Raw genomic sequence first — 25,126 nt, 5'->3', positions numbered from 1 at the left:
ACTTCATTTCTTCTACTCAAGTCAATTCCGTTGTTTCCTTGAGGGAGCATTATAACTTCACAAGAAAATAGTTTCATAGCTCGCTGTAAAAAATGTGGTTTTGTTTTTCTTGCATTGGTTTAGGTTGAGATTTAGTATAAAATCACCACTGGATAAAATCACTCCTGTAAGTGCAGTGTACCTAGTAATTGGAGGTAGCTCTTTAGTATTTCTTAAGCAAAAACGGGGACCTCTTGTAAATAATTGTATTTATGAATTTTTGTAAAATTAGATTTTTCACATCTAGCTCTGTATTATTCATTCTTTAATCAGGTTTAAAGACACTAAGTAAAATGGGATTTCTTTGGTTGTATATATTATCTATAGGCTTCCCAGGTGGCTCAGTGATAAAGAAGCCACTTGTCAAAACAGGAGACATGGGTTCAATCCCTGGGTGGGAAAATTCCCCTGGAGAAGGAAATGGCAACCCACTCCAGCATTCTTTTCTGGGAAATCCCATGGATAGAGAAGCCTGGCAAGCTATAGTCCATGGAGTTACACTAAAGTCAGACATGACTTAGTGACGACAACAATAAATATTTTATCTCTCAGGAAGATAAATTCTAAATTTTTTATTGACTGGCTTATAAGTGCAGTAGATTATAGTTTAATTTTTTCTCTGTTTTTAAAATTATGTTTTTGTGTAAAATTCAGCCGTTATAATGTTTTTTTTTATTCCATCTGATGGGTACCTCTTTTTAAAGCAATGTATATTCTCATTTGAAACCAAGAACTCTCTGGATAGATTTAAAGGTGGCCCTAAGTGTTATGAAAGGGTTTTCAGTACCTTCTCTGGTAAGGAAACTGGAGCTTTCCAGTCAACACTAGGAGTTGGCTTTAATGAATTCAGGCTTGTCTATAGAGCCAGACAAACAAAAAGTTGACTTTAATGAATTCAGGCCTCTGGGGAAGGGGCTGAAGTACTCTATCCCTCCTTAGCATGCTGGAACAGTGTGATTGAACAGAGTGCTTATGTGGCACTATAAGGCAGAAATTATCCCCTCTTTACAGATGAAGAAACTGAGGCCCCTAGAGATTACATGTTTAGAGCTACAAGTCACAGGTGGCATTTAGACTCAGATCTGATTAACTTTGTACCTGTCTCTCAAAGTTTTCCCAGGCTTTGCTGTTCTCTTTATCTGAACTGACTGGCTTGTATATTTCTAGGCCCTGGTTGCCCATCTGATAAAAATTTGGCATTTCTTTCCATCAAAGCATATTTTACAAAGGTGCCCTTAGGAAGACAGTTTCATTGAATTTTATCTTCCTTCATTGTGTGTGGGGGATTAAATCTTTAAGAGTTGCTTTTTGAAATCACCATTATCTGATTACCTGAATGTTGCTACAATTCAAAACTTTTTGAACATTGAACAATTAAAGTTATTTACAAAGTTATTCGTCCTTTGAGGACAGAAGGGTTGTTCATTCAGCTGGAAATAATGTACTCAAGATGGAAAATTTAACAGTTGCTGATTCATCACATGAGATAATGCATATTTATGGATATTCTTTTGTAATAATAGACCATGCTAAATAAATCAGTAATATGTGAACACAATGGGAAGATGAAATAATAGTCACTTTGATTTAAAATTGAGGTTAGTTGTATTTTCAGAATATAGTATTTAAAGAAGCTTTATATATAGACCCAATCATTTAGCCACCACAAAATTCCTTTAGTCTAAGAATTTGCTATATAATTTCTAGGCTATTTTATAAGCAACTTCCAAGTATCAGACCTTCTTAACCTGATTATCTGGCAAATAAAATACAGATACTAAATATATCAGCTAAAAGAAAGGAAGCAGTAACTTTTATGAAAGAGAATTCAGCTTTGAATCAGGACCAGAACTTGACTATATTTCATGTAAAATTGTGGAACTCACTGTGCTTTGAGGTCAAGAAAATAAATAATTCTTATTTGCTTAATGTATTCTTTCATGCTTCAGAGGAAGTATATAATATACTAGTTACGTAACTGCTGAGACTCTTAGGCAGCAAAGGAAGTATTTATTAAGTATTTACCATGTGTTAGCATCATGCTAGAGCTTCCCTGGTAGCTCAGGTGGTAAAGAATAGGCCTGCAATGCAGGAGACCCTGGTTCTATTCCTGAGTCAGTAAGATGCCCTAGAGAAGGGATAGGCTATTCACTCTAGTATTCTTGGGTTTCCCTGGTGGTTCAGATGGTAAAGAATCCACCTGCAGTGTAGGGAACTGGGTTCAATTCCTGGATGGGGAAGATCCCCTTGAGGATGGCCTGGCACCCCACTGCAGTAATCTTGCCTGGAGAATTGCCATGGACAGAGGAGCCTGGCAGGCTATTGTCCATGGGGTCAAAAAGAGCTGGACACAACTGAGTGACTAAGTACAGCACAGCACAGCATCATGCTAAAGTTTAAAAGAGTAGAATTTTATTAAAAGATCTGCCTTGCTGGTCCTGATGCTGACATTCAACTATGTGCTTAGACTAATCTGCTTATGAATCTACTCTCCATATTCTCACTCAAGTTTATCTCCAAAGAATGTCAAAGTCAAAAAAGAGAGTTCAAAGAAACATACTTATTAGCAGTAATTTGATCTTTTAAGAGGATGAGATGGTTGGATGACACCACCAACTCAGAGGGCATGAGTTTGAGCAAGCTCTGGGGGCTGAAAGTGGATAGGGAAGCCTGATGAGCTGCAGTCCACAGGGTTGCAAAGAGTTGGACATGACTGAGTGACTGAACTGAACTTATTTTTTAAGTTCTAGCTTCTTCATTGTCTTTCAAAGATTTAATTCAGAATATGTTTCAGTACTATAGATAGATGTAGTCTAAGTAATAGATACCCATTTCAAAGGTTATGTGTGTGTGCCTCTGTGTGTGTATGCATGCATAAGTGTGGAGCAGTATAAAAATATTATGACACACAGTCAAGTGACATTTAGTTTGTATGGCTGTTTTGTGTCTTTGAAAACTGAATTTCATTTGAAGTGCCAAGGGTAATATGGTTGCCAGATATATGAATCCTATTATAAATCCCTTTGAAAAAGTAGCTATAATCAAGTAGTTTTTTTAATGTAATTCAACATTTTAAAAAATAATCTTGTCATATTATTTAAATTGAAGACCAGCTATGATTGTTGTGTCAAATATAAAACTAGGAAAATACATTTTTGCCTTTTGAGAGAACTTTATTAGTTGATCCTCTTTCTTCTTTTTCCAAACACCAAGCATCACAGTTCATCAAGATGTCCTCATTTATCAGAATTAAGATAGTGATGCCCACATAAACAATGCAGTGCTTTGTATCTCAGTCCTTGAGCATCTCCAGTGCTCAACTTTTTGCTTTTACCATCACATACCCCCCCAAAACTCAATGAAATAGGACACGTGGGTGATGGTCATAAAAGCACTCAAGACCAGCTCCTATTTTGTCTCTTATGTTTCTCTCTTCTTTTTACTCTCTTAAGATCTCTTATGGATCTTTTTTCTAAGTTTTAAAAGTCTTTATGTTATGTAAATAACTCTGAAATATCTTATTTTCATTGACAAAGAGAAATGCCAATTTGACTTTGGTACTCAGTTCTAGTTCTTAATGTACCCTCTGTCATTTATTGTCAAAAGGTGCTGATTGCTATTGAGACATGTTACATAAATTTGAGCTGTTGGGGACAACAGACTTATCCATCAACTAATAAGTACCTCATGGTTCGGCTACATACAGTACAAAAAAAAATGCAGGTCAGCATTTCCTTTCATATAATTCTGTAACTCAAAAAAGCTTGAGACATACAGCACTGGTGATAAAACATGCTTTTGACCTGAACTTATGGTAGCAAATTTGTTCTGAACTGATCTGAGATGATTTTTGTCTTATTTATTCTATCTGAAGTGAATATGCACAATTTTTCCTAAAGAAATATTGATATTTTGATTATATGTTACTATGCCAGACAGATACATGGTGGTGGTGGTGTAGTTGCTAAGTTGTGTTCAACACTTACAACTCCGTGGACTGTAGCCCCCAGGCTCCTGTGTCCAAAACAGATATATACTCTTCCAAAAACTCCAGAAATATTCTAATTCAAAACATATCTGGTCCCATGAAATTTGGACATCATCAGATGGTCATGGATGTCATCATATGGTCAATACCAAAATAAAATTGATTATATTCTTTGCAACCAAAGATGGAAAGCTCTATACAGTCAGCAAAAACAAGACTGGGAGCTGACTGTGGCTCAGATCATGAACTTCTTATTGTAAAATTCAGACTTAAATTGAAGAAAGTAGAAAAAAAAACTACTAGAACATTCAGGTATGACCTAAATCAAATACTTTTTGATTATACAGTGGAAGTGACAAATAGATTCAAGGGATTAGATCTGATAGATAGAAGTGCCTGAAGAACTATGGACACAGGTTGATAACACTGTATAGGAGATGGTGGTCAAAACCATCCCCAAAAAGAAATGCAAAAACTCAAAATGGCTGTCTGAGGAGGCCTTACAAATAGCTAAGGAAACAAGAGAAGTGAAAGGCAAAGGAGAACAGGAAAGATATACCCATCTTAATGCAGAGTTCCAAAGAATAGCAAGGAGATATAAGAAAGCCTTCCTCAGTGATCAGTGCAAAGAAATAGAGGAAAACAATAGAATGGGAAAGACTAGAGAGCTCTTCAAAAAATTAGAGATACCAAGGGAATATTTCATGCAAAGATGGGCACAATAAAGGACCGAAATGGTATGGACCTAACTGAAGCAGAAGATATTAAGAAGAGGTGGACAGAATACAGAGAAGAACTACTATACGAAAAAGATCTTGATGACACAGATAACCACGATGGTGTGATCACTCACCTAGAGCCAGACATACTGGAGTGTGAAGTCAAGTGGGCCTTAGGAAGGATCTCTGTGAACAGTTAGTGGAGGTGATGGAATTCCAGTAGAGCTATTTCAAATACTAAATGATGATGCTATTAAAGTGCTACACTCAATATGCCAACCAATTTGGAAAACTCAGTAGTGGCCACAGGACTGGAAAATGTCAGTTTTCATTCCAATCCCAAAGAAAGGCAATTGCAAAGAATATCAGACTATCACACAGTTGCACTCATCTCACATGCTAGCAAAGTAATGCTCAAAATTCTTTGAGTTAGGCTTCAACAGTACATGAACCCAGAACTTCCAGATGTTCAAGCCGGATTTAGAAAAGGCAGAGAAACCAGAGATCAAATTGCCAACATCCTTTGGATCATAGAAAAAGCAAGAGAGTTCCAGAAAGATATCTACTTCTGCTTTATTGACTACACTAGACCCTTTGACTGTACGGATCACAATAAACTGTGGAAAATTCTTCAAGAGATGGGAATACCAGACCACCTAACCTACCTCCTGAGAAATCTGTATGCAGGTCAAGAAGCAACAGTTAGAACTGGTTATGGAACAATGGACTGGTTGTAAATTGGGAAAGGAGCACATCAAAGCTATATATTGTTACCTTGCTATGTAACTTATATGCGGAATACATCATGTGAAATGCCAGACTAGATGTAGCACAAGTTGGAATCAAGATTTCCAGGAGAAATATCAATAACATCTGATATGCAAATGACACCATCATTATGGCAGAAAGTAAAGAAAAACTAAAGAACCTCTTGATGAAAGTGAAAGAAGAGAGTGAAAAAGCTGGCTTAAAACTCAAAATTCCAAAAACAAATATCATGTCATCACGTCTTATCACTTCATGGCAAAGAGATGGAAAAACAATGGAAACAGTGACAGACTTTATCTTCTTGGGCTCTAAAATCACTGCAGATGGTGATTGCAGCCAATGAATTAAAAGATGCTTGCTCCTTGGAAGAAAAGCTAGGACAAACCTAGATGCATATTAAAAAGCAGAGACATTACCAGAAAAGCTCTGTATAGTCAAAGTTATGGTTTTTTCAGTAGTCATGTATGGGTGTGAAGAGTTGGACTATAAAGAAAGCTGAGAGCCGAAGAATTGATGCTTTTGAACTGTGGTGTAGAAGACTCCTGAAAGTCCCTTAAACAGTAAGGAGATCAAACCACTGGGAAAGACTCTGATGCTGGGCATGATTGACGGCAGGATGAGAAGGGGGATAACAGAGGATGAGATGGTTGGATGGCATCACCGATTCAGCGGACATGAGTTTGAACAAGCTCCATTAGTTGATAATGGACAGAAAAGCATCGCATGCTGCATTCCATGGGGTTGCAACGAATTGGACATGACTGAGCAACTGAATTGAACTGAACTGAAAATAATAACAGCAGCTACCACATAGAATTGTGGGATACCTGCATCATGTGATGCATATATTAGAAAATGCCTAACACATAAGAATCACACTCATGCTGCTTATTATGAAGTTATTCTTCCCTAGGCCCAGTGACTAAAGTTATTTTTATGCTATGGAATTCTATATAATTCATTCTTAGCTACTCAAGAGAGTTGTTTTCATTGCATTTCATTTCATTTCATATAGATTTTCCTTCTGTAGGATAATTTTTTTCAGAACCTTTTTAAGATATATCTAATAAAGCAATTATCTAGTGAAGAAGCCATCTTAGCATGATATTTACTCATGTTTATTATTGGAAGCACTCAGCTGACTCACATGTGACTTAGTTTTAACTTCTCCATGAAGCAGAGGAAATTGAAACTACAAAATGTTTTGTCTCATGAAATACTTGGTGTGTTGTTTACTCTTGATGAGTCAAGTTTTATAGCTAAGCCATTAAATAAACTCATAAGGTGATCATATCCTTTGTCCTGCAAGAATCTCATTGAAATGAGCAATAATAAGCTACAAAATTGGAGTTTGGGTGGTAAATTTGGCAAGGGATGATATTCATAATAGAAACTTTGTTATGTCTCTGCTAGACGTAGTGAAATCTTACTAGAATGAAGGAACTACTAACATGACCAAGAAGCCCTGTGTGTGTTAGAACAGACTCACCAAAAAAGGAAAGTGGAAGACCATATTGTGATTTTCATGAACCCCAGGCACTTCTACCTTTACGGGCCCATTTCTCCATAAAAAATAATTACAAATGAGATTTTCCAATATATATTTCCAATATATATTTTCCAATTTTCTTTACTTAATATAAAGATAAATATAATCCAAGCTGATTTATTCTTATATATTTATTAATATTATATCTGTTTTCTCTTCTTTTAAAGCAAATTAAAATTAAAACATTTTTATGAACTCCTAAAAGTAACATGGACCATGGACATTGTGCCTGCTGTACCTCTCTCATGGATAAATGCTGTCCTCGATGCTGATAGAAATTCACCAATGCTTTTTGTTAAAAGCCAAATATCAGCGCAACACCTTGATTTCTACAAGAAAATTTAACAGGCATAAAATAGGAGCGTGACCCAGCCAACTAATGTTCTTTCAATAAAGAAAAAGAAAACTAATCTTCAAATTAGACTGGCACATCCTGTCCTGACTTCCTCCAGTTCTATTTAGTTTCTTTCCAATATCATCCCAGGCTCCTGGATCTCTTGTTAGCATAATGAAAGTAACATGATTGAAAACTACTCCCTTACCCTTTCATTTGTACTGGAAAGATTTGGAAATAGATTCTCAATTTTTTTTTTTTTTTTTGGCAGAATCTGTCTCAATGTTCAGTATTTAAAAAGCATGCTCTTCTCTGTGAGCACAACAAACAAAACACTCTGATTCAAAAGACAGTGACATTTGAAACAAAGATAGAGTATATTCTTGTGCATTTGTTACTACAACACAGTAGAAAATTTTGGAATGTGTTAGGTTGACTTATGAATTATTTTTTATTTTAATCAAAGAAATAAACAACTGCAGTTTACAGTGGCGCAAAATCATAATGAGAGAATGATCTGAAATAAGAAAATCCTCATGGAATGTAAAACACAATTGCCATATTAAAACTTGAATAAAAATAGAGACCACTGATGGCATTTCAAAAAATCAGTAATGTAAATGACATATTTAAGAAATTCTTCCTGAACTTGGAAAAAGTATGAGTAACAAAAGACAAAGGAAGTGTGACCAAAATAGCCTTGAAGTTCCCCTCAGCTTAACTAACTTTCGAGAGGCTTTTCCTGAAAATGGGTCTCTCTGATTTCCTTTTCTTGAAGGATTTACTTTAGAAAACTTCTTGAAAATTCTTTCTCTGCCCCTGTGAAATTTTTATAAATCATTCCTCAGCTTTCTAGCCAGTTTTATAATCCAGGAATGTCTTTTTCAAAGACCTAGGAATCATTCTTTCAAAATATAGCCATCAAGAAATATGGCACCCCCAACTCTCAGTTTCTGTTGAAGAATAGGAAACTAACCTCAACAAGCAACAGTTAGCAAACAGATGGTCTAATCACAATGACCCTCCCACTAACATCTTTTAGTACTTTTCTACTAGCTCAGTTCAGTTTAGTCACTCAGTCATGTCTGACTCTTTGTGACCCCATGAACTGTAGCACACCAGGCCTCCCTGTCCATTGCCAACTCCTGGAGCTTATTCAAACTCATGTCCATTGAGTCAGTGATGCCATCCAACCATCTCATCCTCTGTTGTCCCCTTCTCCTCCTGCCTTCAATCTTTCCCAGCATCAGGTTCTTTTCAAATGAGTCAGTTCTTCACATCAGGTAGCCAAAGTATTAGAGTTTCAGTTTCAGCATCAGTCCTTCCAATTAATACTCAGGACTGATTTCCTGTAGGATTGACAGGTTGGATCTCCTTGAGTTCCAAGGGACTCTCAAGAGTCTTCTCCAACACCACAGCTCAAAAGCATCAATTCTTCCGCTCTCAGCTTTCTTTTTAGTCCAACTCTCACATCCATACATGACCACTAGAAAAACCATAGCTTTAACTAGATGGACCTTTGTTGGCAAAGTAATGTCTCTGCTTTTTAATATGCTGTCTAGGTTGGTCATAACTTTTTTTCCAAGGAGCAAGCATCTTTTAATTTCATGGTACAGTCACCATCTGTAGTGACTTTGGAGCCCAAAAAAATAAAGTCTGCCACCGTTTCCACTGTTTCCCCATTTATTTGCCATGAAGTGATGGGACCAGATGCCATGATCTTAGTTTTCTGAATGTTGAGTTTTAAGCCAACTTTTTCACTCTTCTCTTTCACTTTCATCAAGAGGCTCATTAGTTCTTCACTTTCTGCCAAGGGTGGTGTCATCTGTATATCTGAGGTTATTGATGTTTCTCCCGGCAATCTTGATTCCGGCTTGTGTTTCCTCCAGCCCAACGTTTCTCATGATGTACTCTGCATATAAGTTAAATAAGCAGGGTGACAATATACAGCCTTGATGTGTTCCTTTCCCTATTTGAAACCAGTCTGTTGTTGCATGTCTACTAGTACATGTTCTATTAGCTCACCACTGATCTAAAAACTCTCCCACCACTTGTTTCAACGGAGTTGAGTTCAGCCTCTTTTCTTATTACAATAGTTCTAATAAAGTCTTCCTTGCCTGTTTAAATTTGTCCAGTATAATTTTACTTTGACACATCAAAGTCAGATCTTTGAGATTCAGTGGCATTTAATAAGCATCTAATAATAATAGCAATAATAATAATATTAACAAATACAGGGATAACTATTGACTGTGGTCCATTCCCAAAGTAGCTCTTCTTAGTCCAGGACAGTTTTCCAGAGAAACTATAGCCGTGAACTCAGTAGCTGGGGGACATGTGTACTGACCAGCAAAGGAGACTTGAAGGGGGCTGGCAACATGTACTACAGACATGTTTTCTGTTAAAACTAATTTTAACTGCAATAAAGAGAAAATATGATGAAAGTGCTTTAAACAAAGTAAAGGCTTTATCTTTCTCATGAGTCTAGGAGTCAGAGATAGGCAGTTTAGACCTGTGAGTGGCTCCAGGACTTCCTTAAGGATCTGTGTCCTTTCTCCCTGGTTATAGTGTCCTGCTTAGTGTGTGGTTTCATCCTTGTATTCAGGATGGCTGCTGAAGCTTTGTGCATATGACCACATTCCAGGCAGTATACAAGCACATATTCATAGCTCACTCATGTTGTTGTAAGGCAGAGCTTGTATATTGACTGTCTTGTCCCTTCAGTCCTCTGCCCGTCCCCTTGTTCCTGCGTGGAATGTGGTCATATGCACAAAGCTTTAGCCTTTACTTTATCATTTAGCATTCATCACCTCCCTCTGTACATAAGAAACCAACACAATATTGTAAAGTAATTATCCTCCTATTAAATATATATTTATTTCTTTTTATATATTTATGTATTTACATACATAAATATGTATATATATGTATGTATATGTATCTGTATATTTAAGCTCTATTGGGAAAAAAACCCTTAGCTTTCCCAGTAGTACTACCCAGTGACTTCAGTTAACATCTCATTGTTAAAAGTAGATCACATATTCACCCATAGTTATTGAAACTTTCTGCTGTCTACCTTCTTGTAGGAAAGGGGGTCAGATGAGAAGGATTGGGGATGACTCTAAACATCCATTGCATTTGGCAAACTGAACATTTTCACATTTGGGATAAATAACTTTCTTAACCCTGACAAAAGTAGAGATCCAATTCTACAATTATATGATGCTTAAAAATAGCAGAGAAAAAATGTAGAAAATTATGCAATAGGCCTAAGCTATATTCAGAAAATATTACATAATAAAAACTGAAAATAAGTGAACTTAGTGTTGAGTTAATCAAGAAAAATATTAAGAAAAAATGCTTAAGGAAAATAAAGAAGAAAAAATCATGAAAAGCAAAAGTTGACATTTATAAATTTGAAAAAAAAATGAGGAGGGAGAATGCAATTGTTAAATTAATCCAATATTTGTTCTTTACAAGGTTGGTGAAATAGACCAACCCTTGGGCAAAATGTATAGGGAAACAAAGGAGAAAGGCACTATGTTATGTTAGGAATGATAGAGAGGGTATAACCACATATTTTGGGTGTTTTCTTTCTTCAGGATAAGGAAAATACTGTGATGGTCATATGTTAAGAAAAGGCAAAAATATGATGAAGTGAAAGATTTTTAGTAAAAGGAAAATGAACAAAATTGATCCTATAGATAATAGGATAGCATGGAGAAAATGGTTGAAATAGTAACTTAGTTTCAAAACAATGCAAGTCTAGTGGAAATGGAAGCACTGATTTAAAAGTAAATTTTAAAACTAAAAATTAAGTATGTATCCTCTATATTAGAATTTTCCCTACAGGGATTTTTCTTGAGGGGAGAATGAGGCATATATGTAGATTTATGTGACTAGATATGCAATGTGGTGCTATTCATTACCACTATTTACTATAGAAAAATAATGAAAAAATAAATATGCAAATATAGAGGATTGTGGCTCATACATGCAAATGTATTAATAGATTTAATTATATGATATTGGTGTTATCGAGAATTTCTTCTCTACAAAACCAGAGATTTCATATGCTCCAAACTAATAAATACACAAATACATATTTATAAACCCCCAGGTTTCAGCTGTGGCTATCTCTGAGTTAGGGAGATTATTAGTGCTTTTAATTGTCTAATTAATTCTAATAAATGAACAAAATGAGCAAATAACATGCATATCTTACTTTGTAGTGTTGCACTAAACCATGCACTCTTGGGGAATGTATATTTGATTTTGGTAATTATTACATTCCTGGTTCAGGGTGAGTTCTACAAATATTTGTTGAATCAATGACTGAAAGAATTTATACTATAAAAGATGTTAAATTGCAAATGAGGAGAGTTAGGGAAATTGCTTCTTAAATTATTTGCCTCACTATGTGGAAGGGTTAAGGCAATTTTGAGCCTATCATGGGTCAATTTAGGCAATTATTTTTCCTTAATGGATTCCATATGTGTAGCATCTGATATAGGGCTATTATGAGATTTTATATTGACTTTATTGTTATCTTTGAAAACATCCAATTAAGTTTCACAGATATAATTTGATGTGGGAAATAATGAAAACATCAATGATAAATGGAGATATACAATCTCAAGAGAAAAGTTTCTGCCCCACAGTTCAGAATAGAATGGTAACATAGCATTTGAATCTATAATCATAATGGTATATGCTGCTGCTGCTGCTGCTGCTGCTAAGTCACTTCAGTCGTGTCTGACTCCGTGCGACCCCCATAGACAGCAGCCTACCAGGCTCCTCTGTCCCTGGGATTCTCTAGGCCAGAATACTGGAGTGGGTTGCGATTTCCTTCTCCAATGCATGGTGCATGCTAAGTCACTTCAGTCATGTCTGACCCCATGCGACCCCATAGACAGCAGCCCGCCAGGCTCCTCTGTCCACAGGATTCCCTAGGCAAAAATACTGGAGTGGGTTGCCATTTCCTTCTCCAGTGGTATATGAAATTGCATCAAATACGTTTCACTGATTCAGTATTCAAATTCTCAAATTTTAAAAATGATGTCCTGGACAATGTATCACAGTTTTATAGACTAGGCTCATGGCCTGCCAGGAAAACTGTATTTCAGCACTCTGTTTACTTTCTCTAACATAAAAAATGTCAAACGGAATCACTGACTCTGATGGTCTTTACTGCAAAAGAAGACTGAAATCCACATTTGCTCAGAAATTCTATTAGTGCTTCTATTGAGGAAGGGCAAAGAAAAGCATTGAATTGTTAATGATTTACTTACAAATATTTTTGACCATGTGTTTGGATAAACTAACAAGAGTTAATTGCATAAATTTCTTTCTTTCAAATAATTTTGCTGATGTAAACCTCCCAATCCAGTAACTTTCTTTGATAATCCCCTTAAATATAAAAATACTAATTTTTGCCCACATAAATTAATAAATGATGTAGGCATTTTGTATCATTATCTGCCCTTATTCATAGAGTTGGTGTGTGTATATATATAGTTGGTATATATTTTAATTAGACACAAAATTACAACTGCTTTCATTTTTTAAAAAATCCTTTACTTCTATTTTTTTAATTTTTAATACAAATTTATTTATTTTAATTGGAGGTCAATTACTTTACAATATTGTATTAGTTTTGTCATACATTTTTACTAGAAAGCATATTTTTTCAGTCAGAGATGTGGTAACCTATAGAGGAATTAGAGGCACAGTCTTTGCATTCTGTTTACAAAAAAGATGCACTTTCTGGGTATGAACTTGGGCTTTGAGGGAAATAGGTAGACCAGGAGAGGATATTTATGAATATTATAAGTAGATATATTTGGTCATAATATTTTGTGACTGATGTCATATTTAATTTTCATTTTTTGAGACACAAAATACAGTGTTTCAGGAATATAATGTTGCCCAGTAACAAAAAGTTTATAAACCCATATGAGGTTCCATTGATTTTCTGGTTTTGTTTTTTTCCCAGTCATTAATAAATAGCTTAAAAATGAAATCTGAAATATACATTCAAAGCTTGAATTCTTTGTATGCTATAAAACTCAGATTTTTTTCCAGGTGTTAAAATTTATTTAGTGGCAATATTTGGCAGCAAAATACAAGGGTTATATTTTCCTATGATGCCATCATTTTCAGAAGTGTTCTGATAGATCTTTTTCGTGAGAGGAAGAATTCTGAGATTTTGACACCATGACACAAAGAAAGCCAACAAGCTTGAAAAGCAGCATGAATTATGTAGGTTGACTGTGTGTGAAAAAAATCTTTATTTCTAAAAGTATTTGTTCATCATTGAAATAGGAAGAAAATTTGCAGAATATTTCCAATTTGATAAAATACCACATATAATACATTTTTAAATTTATATTTAATAGGAATATAGTTTATTCTTTGTCCTGAGTTTTTGCATTCACCTTTAATGCCAAGTAGCTCCATTTAATTTGGAAAGTTTGTGCCTGATAGACAGAATACAACCTCTCAATTGATCTCTGTGATTGTGAAGAGCACTGATGATTGATCTGATTGCAACTCCAGCAGTTAAAGGTGTGTTCATTTCATGATCAAGTAGCTTGAAAACATTTCTCTAAAATTAATGCTTCTTTTCTATTTGGTGATTCTTTCAGTGCACACCAGGGTTTTTCTTGCCTGGGTTTTCCCTGAAACCCCCCTTTTGACATTTCCATTAAACTATAAAAAATTAGTGTTTACTGATTAACATCTCACTTTAAGAGCTCTGCTAAAAGCCATATTCATGAATCAAAGTCTGTGTTTATCACTGGTAATTAACTTGACAAAAGTCAGTTTTCCAGGCTAATCGTCTTCTTGCTGCTTCATGTGATGGCTGTCAGTTCAGATCTACAAAGCAATTGGAGTCTGCTAAAGTGGAGGGGAAGGCAGAAGAACTAGTGGTTAGGTCATGTTCTCTAGCTGGGAACATATTCTAATTAACATTCAGAAGTATAATGGAAAAACAGAAACATTCAAAAATGTTGACTTGAGAATCACATATGTATAATTATGTAAACCAGCTTAAATAAGATCAAACTGGTGGTAGGAGTTAAATGTGAGTCAGTGTAATAAGTATCCTAGGTTTGCCATGTGAATGTTACTGAGCAAGATGCTTTACAGGTAGTAGATCATCTATGGCACTGCAGAGTTTTGTGGTTATGAATGCTGCCTCTACAGTGAGACATGCTCAAGTATTGGCCCTTTGCTAGTTGTGTGATTTTGGAAGCACTACTCAACTTTATTCTGCCCTCATAAAAAAAAATCACATATCTTATATCCTTATTTATTTGATCCCTGGGTCAGGAAGACCCCCTAAAGTAGGAAATGGTAACCTGTTCCAGTATTCTTGCCTGGAAAATTCTATGGACAGAGGAGCCAGGTGGGCTACAGTCCATGGGGTTGCAAATTTTGGACACAACTTAGTGACTGGGTACACACATACACATATGTCTATTTTAATATATTTTTTGATTAAACCAAATGACGACCTTAATCCACTGCCTGGCATTTAGCAAATGCAAAATAATTACCATCTATTATAATTCTAACTATTATTATCACAATCTGCTACTAGGTGAAATGCCAAGTACACAAATTGTTACAGTATAATATAATAATATAATATGCATGCTAAGAAAAAAAATATATGAACAGATTGTCCTTTGGTTTCAGAAATGCAGAACCAACATCTGGGCTTGAAAATCTTGGAAGAGGAGGAGAAGTTGATTTGGGTAATGTTCTTTAGAAAGATAGCTAATGTTTATCAATTAAGGTGAGGATATCTCACCTATTTAAAAGGTATTCAAATCTTTAGTTGAAGAGTATGAGCAAAATGATGCATCAGGAAAAGCACGATGTGTAATTGAGGAACAGTAAAAGCATTCCTTTTACTGGAGCATAAGATTTTGTAGTAGAGCAATAGATTATTCTTCAAAGATGGCTAAATATTGTTGAGTTTAATATACTTAAATAATCAATAGATTGTTTAAACTTTCAAAGGCTATTTTAATTACTTTTTGCAGGCCAAAATATTCCATTATCAGAAAGTCCAACAGAACCAAAACAGACTGAGATTTCCTAAAAAATCTCAGTTAGCCTCTATTTAATAATTAAAGCCATTTATAAACTTGTATTAGAAGTGCTAGGTTTTATGGAAGTTGATTAAATACCATTTTTTAGAAGCAGCAAGAATCTTAAAATATATGACAAGATGCTTAAAAATGTACATATGGTTCATACAAAGAAAGGACACAAGTAGAATATTTTAAATAATATTAAACACCTCTATCTTTGTTTGATAGATGCATGGGTCTATCTAGGTATGAGTCTCGCTTCTGCAGCAGAATCACCTGTGGTATTTGTCAATTTACACAGCTTTGAACTGACCCTTAAAGATTCTGGGGCTTCCTTGGTGGGTCAGAAGGTAAAAGAATCTGCCTGCACTGTGGAGACCTGGGTTTGATCCCTGCATCAGGAAGATCCCCTCGAGAAGGGCTTAGCTACTCATTCCAATATTCTTGCCTGGAGAATTCCATGGACAGAGGATCATGACAGGCTACAGTCTGTGGGATCACAAAGAGTTAGACACAACTAAGTGACTTACCACTTTCACACTTGAAGATTCTGATTCCATTTGTTAGAATGCAACTCAAGGCACAAATAATTTTCGGAAACAAAGGGATTTCAATTGTGAAAAGAAAGAGCAGAGACACTTTCCATTTTTCTACTCTTAAATTATTAAAATAAAAGATATATAAACCATGTCTTTAACAAAACTAAGAGTATCTGTACTCTTGAATCACAATTTAAGAAGCTTCCAAGGTGGTGCTAGTGGTAAAGAACCTGCCTGCCAATACAGGAGACCAAAGAAATGTGGACTCAATCCCTGGGTTAGGAAGATCCCCTGGAGGAAGGTGTGGCAACCCACTCCAGTACTCTTGCCTGGAGAATACCATGGACAGAGGGGCCTGCCAGCCTACAGTTCATGGGGTCATGAAGAGTTGGACACGACTGAAGAGATTTAGCACACACGTTGTCAAATACAGTAAATATCAATCCAGGGTTTCCAAAGATCCTGACAGAGACATCAGTAGTCATATGTCTCAGAAATACCCAGCTAAATACAAATGTTCAGAGTATGCTAAAGAGAAAAAGCAGCAATCTTTGATATGAGCCAGTGGAAATATGTTTAAATCATTTATATGTTTTAAAGACATGTAAAACGATGCTGTGAAGTGCTTAAGATCACAAAACACATGCAGGTAAAACTTTGAAATCTTTAAGAATGATACAAAACAAATTCAGTTAAGCTTGTCAGATTTAGCAAATAAAAGTACATTCAAATTGCAGATCACATGAGCTATAATAAAAATTAAGTCATTGTTTATCTGGAGTTCAAGTTTAATGAAGAGTCCTGAATTTTATATAGCAATGCCACTTGGGAGGTGGTCTAGAGGAGTGCCCAGAGGTGATGTTTGACCTCTTTATGGAAAATCAGAAGCAAGGATAATCAAATGTTAGAATTTGATAGAACTTCATGTTTAATACAGGCCTATCTATTTTGTAATCCTTTTTACTACTGTAAAAATAATTTTCAATATAATAGATGAACAGACTTCATTGATAGTAACACAAAGGAGAAGCTACCTTGGTATAAACTTATCAGTAAATGTCTAAGACCCATTTGAAGAAAACATACTGAACTATTGAGTGTTAGGAAGATATGCACAGATTTTAAAAATATTGTATTTTGTTATTGTGTGGGAACACTCATGATGTCAAGAAACCTGTGGTTTCTATGTGAATTAACAGATTTAACGAATACTTCTAAGAAAGACTCGATACACATTTTTGTAAACTAGACAGTATAGTAAATTCTAAACTTCATAGGATAAACACATTTGCAAGAACTGCCAGATAAATTTGACAATGATGAATAATAAAGGCAGTATGCCGACACTGTAATAAAATATAAATATACTGTTGCTAAAATGAGTGCTATGTAAAAATATCATATAATACATATCAAAATTATATTTAAGCAAAAGTCATGTTCTGTTTTAACACACTGGATGGCTATAGAAATAAAATTGTGACAATCATTGCATAATGTGGATTTACTCACAATGTGTATATATATATATCTGTATATGTAATATATATTTTACATTTTTATTATAGTTGATTTACAATGTTATGTCAATCTCTGATGTACGGCAAAGTGACTCAGTTTTACACATATATACATTCTTTTTATCAAATATTCTTTTCCATCGTGGTTTATCCCAAGAGGTTGGATATAGTTCCCTGTGCTATACAGTGGGGCATTTTGTTCACAGTATATTTTTGAATCTTTGCTATTGTTTTAATCTTTAAAATTTTGCTCCAGTTCAGCTCTTTGTTACTTTCTATCTGAAAATTGCAATAGCTCTTTAACTGCTTTTAATAGTTGCAAGTCTTTAGGTCTTTTGTTCCACCTCAGTTAAAATGATCTTTTGCAAATGGATATGATAGTGTGTTAACTTCCTTACATAAAGTAGACTATTCATTACATACTGCTGCTGCTGCTGCTAAGTCACTTCTGTCGTGCCATCTCTGCACGATCCCATAGACGGCAGCCCACCAGGCTCCCCCGTCCCTGGGATTCTCCAGACAAGAGTGGGTTGCCATTTCCTTCTCCAATGCATGAAAAAGAAAAGTGAAAGTGAAGCTTCTCAGTCATGTCCTACTCTTCGCGACCCCATGGACTGCAGCCTACCAGGCTCCTCCGTCCATGGGATTTTCCAGGCAAGAGTACTGGAGTGGGGTGCCATCACCTTCTCCATCATTACATACTAGACAAGTGTAGTCATATTAGCATGGAATGAAGGACACTCTAGGACCCAGCCTTACCTCTTCAGTCTTGTCTTTAGCACTCGCATAACTCGGAAAGTTCTTCCCATCTCCTCACACACACAGGAGTATTTCTCACTGCCTGGAATTTCGTTTCAACTTGTTTCACCTGGCTAATTTGCACTGGGATGACCTAGAGAGATGGTATGGGGAGGGAGGTGGGAGGGGGGTTCAGGATTGGGAAGTCATGAACACCTGTGGTGGATTCATGCTGATGTATGGCAAACCAATACAGTATTGTAAAGTAAAATAAATAAATAAATAACAACCCCCCCCCCAAAAAAAAAAATTAATTCAGCTACTATACCTGACCTCTCCAGTGGATGGACTAAGTGTACCATCTCTGAATATCTCCCTGTGTCTATTTAAGAGCTCATGAGTGAATCTTGGAATTTCTAAATTATATTCCATTCTTTATATTACTTAATGTACTCCTCAAGACAAAATTTCATTTATCTTTTTGCACTTAGTTCCCAGTATACTGTATACATAATTAATGGTTAATAAATACTGAAGTGACTTGTTAAATATCAGTTGGAATCCTTTCAGTAAAATATACAACACAGATGCCCAGACAAGTGATATCTCAAACAACTAACCAAGCAGGAAAGCTAACACTAAAATTCCTGGAATATGAAGGTGGACATCGTATTTCTAGTTTTATTGGCTGTATACTAACATCTGTGTCTTTATTTTACTTATAAAACAAAGTTTTCATAATTTTAGTTGTTGAATTCAGTTAAATTTATACATAAAATAAATAAATAAATCATAATCTGACCCTTCAGCTTTAATTGAAGCCTATTTACCAATCTTCTCAATAAGACTTTGAGTTTGATTACTTTAATATACTTAATTAATTACTTATTTCTACCAGACATTATAAATATTAGCAGAATACTTGAAATAACCTTTGCACTACATATTATTTTTACTTTGTTGTGTTCAGTTGCTAAGTCATACCCAACTCTGTGAAGCCCTGGACTATAGCATGCCAGGTTCCTCTGTCCACTATCTCCTGGAGTTTACTCAACTTCATGTCCATTGAGTTGGTGATACTGTCCAATCATCTCATCCTCTGCCACCCCTTTCTCCTTTATTTCATTTATTTTTACTTCACAAGTGAGGGAATATGAGATTTAGTGGTGAAGCAAGTTGTTCAGCGTAACAAATAGTGAATGTCAGCTGTCAGAGAAACAAAGTAGATTAATTCATTTTACCTCAGACTTTATTTTTCTTGATTACAAGTATGATCCTATTTTTATCTTCTGTGATAGAGGTATATAATAAATAATACCACATGAATTAAATTTTAATAGAAAAAGTTTTTAAAATTCTAGAAGTAGAATCATAATATATTATCATTACTAATTAATTACATTTGAACTTATTACATTTTTAAATTTGCTTGGAGAGGCAGAATTTCTTTCTTCCTCTCATTTTAGATGGAAAAAAATTGAGATTTCTAAACTTTTCCAGAGTTTTATGTACACTTTTAAGAAATGGAGCAGATCTATTTCTACTATAATAGGCCTTTCTCTTAAGTTAGACAAACTGGCCCAATAATATCACATTACAATGAGAGTTTGGCTTAAAATGTTTAAAATAGAACCTGTGTAACCTAGCCACAACTGGAGGGAGCCAATAATGTTCTCCTACTGTTTGATGACAAAAAGAACTTCAGGGAAGTTTCATTTATCCTGCTCTTTCACTATGCAGCAAGGTGGCTGCCAAGTTGAGTTTCACAATAGCTTAAATGGTCTAAAACTAAAAACATTTGGTAGAGTGGTGTTTCACCATAGTAGCTCCATGGCTAAATAGCTGATCCAAGAGTTTACATAAAAAAGGAAAAAGGAAAATAGTTTGTGTTTGTAGCAGAGAATTCTGTCCAAATTAACTTGCATTTGATTACTTAATACTTCAGAAATGACAACATTTTCAAGGGAGTAAAGTTTGTCTTTGCTGCTTTTTGACTCTTCTGTCACTTCTGTATCTCATCCTCTTTCATGTCCTTCGACTTATATCCCTAGAGACAGTTCAGGCTTCGTTACTAGTTCTAAGTCTCCCTGAACTTGAAGACTGTCTGATAAAAATTACTCTTTCCATGAATATTTGCTTTATAATGTGGTACTCTGATAATTTCCCACATCAATCATTTATCAAAGGTCTGTTATGGCAGGTATTGAGTTAAGCATTAGCATGTGCTCTATATTCAACTAATATTACTGGAAGAGAAAATGATACAATGATGACTAAGACCCAGTCCCTACTCTGGAGGAGATTATCATTTAGTAAGAAAGCTAGATTAGCCAATAATTAAATTCTATTGCCTTGCAATAAATAATGTGTAATATATACGAGTACAGTGTTATGAAAATGTAGAGACTAGGACAAGTTATTCTGCAGGATGATGACAGAGGGAAGGGAGGCTTTGTTGAAGAGAATTTGAGTCATATATTGTGGGCTATGTTTAGGAGAGACATGTTGAGACATTCATAAACCAATAGGATTGGGAAAGGACCCTGCAAGTCCTTAGTCTTTCTGTTCAGTTTGGCAAAAACACATGGGATTGGGTAGGGAGAGTTAAGAGATGTGCTTGGACAATTACCCTTGCTCTAGACTTCCAAGAGCTTTTTTTGAAACACAAATGAGTTTGAATTGTTACAAACTGGGCAATGGGGGAAAATATTTTTTAAAGTAATTAGAAGTGACATAAATAATGTTACAATAGTTAAGGACACCAGCTTTGCCTCTTACTAGCTATGTTAACAAATTGCTTATCCTTTTTGTGTGTCATTTCGTCTATAAAAGAGGGCTGATGTGTATGATTGGTGTAAAGATTAAGTGAGAGAATATAGGCTAAATATTTAGAATTAGTGTTTGGAAAACAAAGACCACCATAGATGAATGCATGAATTAAATGAGAGTGAAGATGCATCAAATTAAGGGGATTTCTAGAGTAAAAGAACCTGTAATTGGTGACTGGTTATTCCTGATAGGAGAGATAAAGAAAGAGATGAAGTTATCTCTTAAGTTTTCCAGCTTGAGAAACAGATACGGTCATGTGAAACCCCACAGGCCAGAAGTAATTGAAAGAATTGCTGTTAACACTTTTGTACAACATCTTGTCAAGAAAACTCTGGTACATTCAGTTCTCAATAGAATACAGAGGACTGGAACATAAAATAGAGGCAGTGTGGGTAGATACAAGGTGATGTTTGATGCTTTTGTCTTTTCTTCTAAGTATAGCAACACACTGGAGTTTTCAGCAGAATTGAGACCTGATATGATTTACATTTTAAAATATCAGCTTGGTTGCTGTGTGCAGAATGAATTGCAGAGGTCAAAAGAAGAAATAGTGGAGTCAGAGGTTATTGCTGTAAAATAATAGCATAAATAACAATACAAAGAAATTGTGAGAAAAAAACAAGTCATAATGCCAATGGACTCAACTTTGATTTACTATTGAAGAAATGCTCCTTAATAGGAATATGTGATACAAAAAAAAAAAAAAAAAGACAAATTCATTATAGGCAATGGAAAAACTATTTTGGTAAAAGAGGTTTGAATCTGCATTTCTTCTTTCTGGGCAATGAGTAGTCCTGGTTGAGAGAAATGGAATATCTGTGAAGAAAAATATTAGGAAATAAAGCTGTGTAGGCAAGAGATCCAGATAGTGGAGGGCATAAAATACAAGTTTAGGAATTAGTAGTTCCTTCCGCAGGTAGCAAAAATAACTGTAGATATCTGAAAAGGACAATGCAGTGTACAATTTTGCACTTTAGACAATTTGATTTGGCAGTGGTTTTTAGTATTTTAAGGAGCTGTCTGGGCTTCCCTCTTGTGTCAGTAGTCAAGAATCTCCTACAATGCAGGAGACATGGGTTTAATCCCTGAATCAGGAATATCTTCTGGAGAAGGAAATAGCAATCCACTCCAGTATTTTTGCCTGGGAAATCCCATGGACAGAGGAGTCTGGTGGGCTACAGTCCATGGAGTCACAAAAGAGTTGTGACTTAGCAACTAAACAATAACAACATTGGATGCAAGAGAATCTACTAGGGAGAAAAGTATCTGGAGGGATAAGAGGTGAGCATCTGGGCAGAGGTCAGGTTTAGTCTTTATCGTTAAGTGAGAGACAATGGAAAGAAAGAATTGATGTAATGGGTTAAAGGAGAAGGAAGAATGAAAGGTAACTTCAAGTTTACATAAAAGATACATATCACTTTTAATCCCTCAAGAAACTGGTGAGGTAGGCGATATTCTTATCTTACAGAGGAAGAAACTGAGGTGCTAAAGGCATAGTGGTTTGCCAAGTTCTTGTAGCAAATGAGTGTCAGTTGGGATTTTTAAACCAAGGTAAATTATATAACACTGTCTCAAAATGCTCTGAAATAATTTAAATTCCTAAAGATTGATTATATATGTATATTATACTCTGTTTTCAAGATATTTATTCCCATGGAATATGTTTTACTTGACACCTGCTGTGCTCATTTGAAAATACTCTGATGGTGTACTCCAGGTATTAAATAAATCAAAACTGTATTTAAATAGAACTTTGGCTTTTATTCTCATTATTTTCATTTAATCATAAAAATGATTTTAATATGTTGGTTTCTAATCTCATATATGTTTTATTATATCTGCTTCCTTACTGATTCAATCAACTATGACAACTCCAACAAGCAAATAAAAAAGTGAAATAAAGTCAAAGGATCAAATTGAGGAAACAATTCAGTAGAAGATAAAATGTTTTTACAGTAAGTCTAAACTCAAAATTTAAAATAGTTTAAAAATTATAGGTGTGATATTTATTTGTAATCTATCTTTTCTTTCCAAGTTAGTATTAAAATGTGTTAAACCTGAAAACAGGTAAAACATCCCTTAGGTTCTTATACTTGGTCTTATACCATAGAATTCTTTAATATTAATGAATTATTTCAATTTAATTATTTCACTTATTATAGAAATGATGAACTTGATTTCTGTCTTCTTAGTTGCATCTAAAGAGCACTAATACTTTATCTCTCTGAAATTCTATTCCATTTTGCAAGAACAGTTCAGGGACTGAACTACATAATAATTGTACAGAACTGTCCCTTTTAAAATATTTAACATAAATAACCATAAATTCATACTAATTGATCTCACACAGTGAAATATATATTATAACAAAGTAGATACACAGTATATATAAAGTAGACAGCCTATATCTTCACTGTTCACCTTTCAAGGATATTTTTGACTGAAAAATATTTCTTTTGATTGTTATGCTTAATCTTATACATGTTTTTGCAAATAGCATTGTGAATTATATTAATACTAACATAATTTTCAGTGAAGGAAATAAGGCTTCTGCTGGGTGTCTAAGAACCATAATATAAGATCAGTGCAGTAATTATTTTCGTTAATAAATGGTAGGTGTGAGGTCCTGAGTGAACACTGAACAATAAGAATATATAATAGCAAAAGTAATAATTACATTAGTTTATTTAATTCTCCCAAGACCCTTGGAAACCTGATCTTCCTAATGATCACTCCATTTTCATGGATAATAAAAATGAAGTTTAGAGGTTAAATAACATGACCAAAAACATGAGAAGGGAGAGCCACAATTATAATCCAAGTGTATATGACCTTGAGTGCTATAAAGTGCTCCTAATTACTATATTTTTAAAACATTTAAAAGATATGTCAATTGGCTAATGCAAATGTATGATAAAATAAGAATCCTAAATTTTGGTTAAGCCAAGCAAGAGATTATATTGATGTTCTTTTTCCTTAGCATGTTAGCATTGCTATAGACTTATTTACTACATAATTTGATGTAAGCTTTAGAAAGATAATATTATGTTTGTAGTCACATGATATAGTGCAGATAAGAATTAGAAGGGTCTGAAATAAATTCATCAATTAACGTATTGGTGTAAACAGTAAAAATAAATAGTATAAATGATATTTAGTGAGTGCCTAATGTGGGCTGGAGACTGGTGTAAACACAAAGTCCTCACTCTCATTGAGCTCACATTTCACAAAAAGTAAATATATGTCAGGTAGTAACAGGTACTATGAAGAGTTTCAGTAAAGTTGGTTAAAGGAGAGAGAGAGTATACAGAAGAAGGGGATTTGGGGACTGGGGTGTTATGGATAGGATTTCACTGTTTCTTCATACTTGAATAAGGAAGTCTTGAAAGTGTCTTGAGAAGGAAGGAATGAAATACTATATTAAGTACTTCTACTGGTATTTATACAATGAGAACAGAGGATTGACCATTAATCTGATGATGTAGACATCTCTAGAGCCTTGAGGAGAGCTATTGTGGATTGATAAGATGATAAGCCTGATCAAATTGGTTCAAGAGAACGGAAGAAGAGGAAGGGGGTTAGTATTAGTAGCTTTTTTGAGTTTTGCTATAAAAGAAAGCAGAGAAAAGGAATAGTAGTTGGATGGGAATGTGCATTAAGTAAGGTCTGTTATTTTAAAGATGAAAAAATTCCTTAAATCAGGTTTGCATGATGATGGAAATCATCCAGAAAAGAGGAAAATCAAGATGGCAACAGGCAGGATGATAGTCTAGAGTACTGTCTTTGATGAGCCAAAAGGTATGGATGAATTCCAAATAGATAGGTGGGATTAGCTTTAGGTAGAATTAGGGTGGGCTTCCCTGGTGACTCTCTTGGTATAGAATCTGCTTGTGATGCAGGAGACCTATGTTTGATCCCTGGGTCAAGAAGACCTCCTGGAGAAGGGAATGGCTACCCACTCCAGTATTCTTGTCTGGAGAATTCCACGGACAGGGGAG

General features: G+C 35.0%; 1 protein-coding gene across 4 annotated transcripts in view; it reads left to right on the top strand.

The window, feature by feature from the left end:
• CNTN1 (contactin 1) overlaps positions 1 to 25,126 on the top strand; it is a 417,338-nt gene that overhangs the window by 26,691 nt on the left and 365,521 nt on the right. For 3 of the 4 annotated variants that reach the window (XM_060412756.1, XM_060412755.1, XM_042246874.2), the window contains exon 2: positions 15,102 to 25,126. This exon is cut by the window's right edge. The exons of the other annotated variant lie outside the window; for it this stretch is intronic. The gene's annotated coding sequence lies outside the window, so the exon portion shown is untranslated. The remainder of the gene's footprint in view (positions 1 to 15,101) is intronic. 4 annotated transcript variants of the gene reach the window in all.

This window comes from Ovis aries, chromosome 3 (assembly GCF_016772045.2).
Source record: "Ovis aries strain OAR_USU_Benz2616 breed Rambouillet chromosome 3, ARS-UI_Ramb_v3.0, whole genome shotgun sequence".
In the NCBI taxonomy this organism is placed as follows: Eukaryota; Metazoa; Chordata; class Mammalia; order Artiodactyla; family Bovidae; genus Ovis; species Ovis aries.
The sequence above is the reverse complement of the archived record's forward strand: the minus strand, read 5'-3'. Positions and strand labels throughout refer to the sequence as shown.